Source organism: Microtus ochrogaster, chromosome 6 (genome assembly GCF_000317375.1).
Source record: "Microtus ochrogaster isolate Prairie Vole_2 chromosome 6, MicOch1.0, whole genome shotgun sequence".
Classification (NCBI taxonomy): domain Eukaryota; kingdom Metazoa; phylum Chordata; class Mammalia; order Rodentia; family Cricetidae; genus Microtus; species Microtus ochrogaster.
The window spans coordinates 25,110,094-25,112,487 of NC_022013.1; positions in this window are offsets into that span (position 1 = coordinate 25,110,094).

Below are 2,394 nucleotides of genomic sequence, written 5' to 3' on the forward strand. Positions count from 1 at the left end.
AGCAGGCAGTGCTCTTAACCTCTGAGCCGTCTCTCCAGCCCCTGTATCACCTTATCTTACAATGAAGATTTTTTTTTCTTGAGTAGGTTAACTGTCTCTTTGGGTTCCATCTTATTTACAGAATGGGGGAGCAAGAAAAGGTCAAGTCAGACTCTGAAGCCCTAGGGAGTTATGGAGAGGTTGCTTTCTCCAGGAATCCTGAACTAACTGTTTTGGAGGCTGTGGACCTCTGGGAAGTTTATTGAAGAATGAGACTTTTTTCCTCTTCAACTTAAAATGTTTTATATAAAAATTATATTTCTTGAGGCAGGTTTCTCTTGTGTAGCCTTGGTAGTCTTGGAACTCCCTCTGTAGACCAGGCTGGCCTTGAACTCACAGAGATAGACTGCCTCTGCCTCCTGAGTGCTGGGGTTAAAGGTATGTGCCACCACTGTCTAGATATTTTCTATATTTTAAAATTCTCTTTAAATTGCATGTGTGTTGCCTGTAGAGGCCAAAAGAAGGCATCAGACCCCTTGAAGTTGAAGAGCAATTGTGAGCTGATGGACACTGGAACTGGAAACTGAATTTATGTCCTTTCGGGCAGGACCAAAATGTCCTTAACCCACTGAGCCATCTCTCCAGCCTCCTTTTTTTTTTTCGTTTTGGTTTTTCGAGACAGGGTTTCTCTGTGGTTTTGGAGCCTATCCTGGCACTAGCTCTTGTAGACCAAGCTGGTCTCGAACTCACAGAGATCCGCCTGCCTCTGCCTCCCGAGTGCTGGGATTAAAGGCGTGCGCCACCATCACCCGGCTGGCTTCCTTGTTTTTTGATGCAAGTTCTCATTATGTAGATCTGGCTGGCCGAGAACTCAGTATAGGGTAGGCTGGCTTTAGCCTCCCAAGTGCTGGGATTAAAGGTATGTGCTATCACTTCTAGCGTTTCTGTTTTAAACTGAGGAAGCATAGCCTGTGTGTGACAGGATACATCTGTAACCCCAGCACCTGTAGAGGCAGGAAGATCAGGAGATCAAAGTCATCCTCTGCTCCATAGAGTTTCAGGCCAGCCTGGGCTACAGGAGTCTTAAGAAGAACTAAACCCTGAGGCTGAGAGAGATATCCTTCCTCCTGGTTGTTCTGAAGGGAGGGCTGGAGGCTGTGATAGTTCTTCCATGAGTTTGGCTGCTTTCTGGAATAAAGAAATCATTTCAGGGCTCAAGTTCTTCTTAGGATCTCTTTTGACTTCCATGGCTCACTTTGAAACACTGGGCTCATCCCTCAGTACTGACCCCCTTTCCTTCAGAGCTCACTGTACCTTTTGGCTTGTGGAAACCCTGCTCTCTGTGCGTGCCGGACACATCTCAAACAAACCTGTTCCAGCGTGAATACATTTTCTCTAGAGTGGTTTGTGCAGGGGGTGATCTGGGTGACTGTCCAGCAATGCCAATTGGCCAGTATCTACTGAGGCAGGTGTGCCAGACCCTTTGTAAGGCATCCTGTGATTCCTTCCTAGTCTAATTTTTATTTCCTGCAGTTTCATCCTTCCTTCCTTCCTTCCTTCCTTCCTTCCTTCCTTCCTTTCTTTCCCTTTCTTTCTTTCTTTCTTTCTTTCCCTTTCTTTCTTTCTTTCTTTCTTTCTTTCTTTCTTTCTTTCTTTCTTTCTTTCCCTTTCTTTCCTTTTTTTCTTTTTGGTTTTTCCAGACAGGGTTTCTCTATGTAGTCGTGGCTGTCCTGGAACTCTATCTGTAGACCAGGCTGGTCTTGAACTCACAGAGATCCGCCTTTGCCTCCCAAATGCTGGTATTAAAGGGTGTGTGCTACCAGGCTTATCCTTTCTCTTCAATCAATAGCGCTGCAGATTTTTAGGCCCCATTATTCCTTGACTGGATTATTTCAAGATATTTTTTGTTTTGTTTTGTTTTTTTTTCGAGACAAGGTTTAGCTTTGGTGCCTGTCCTGGAACTAGCTCTTGTAGACCAGGCTGGCCTCGAACTCAGATCTGCCTGCCTCTTCCTCCTGAGTGCTGGGATTAAAGGCTTTGCTCAGGATCAACCTTGTCATAAGGCTGTAAAACGATTTCCGTGCGATACCTCCATTTTCCGATAAATAGTTAGAACTGTTGGGTTTTGGCACATGCTTAAGCTACCTCACACGCTAAACAAATGCGCAAAGCACTTAACACAGTTTCTAGGATAAGTAAATGTTCAAAGTGTTTTTTACTATCCTCGTTACTATTGTTTGTGTCTGTCCTTGCTGCTCTTGTGTTCAAGCTGTCTTCTCTACCTAGAGAATCCTCCTCCAGTTTTTACTATGTAAATCCTTGGTGGCAAAAAGTGTATGGCGTGATTGAATGATCAATTATAGAGCTGATCTCTCTACAGGATCGCTAACTTTTTTTTTTTTTTTTTTTTTTTTT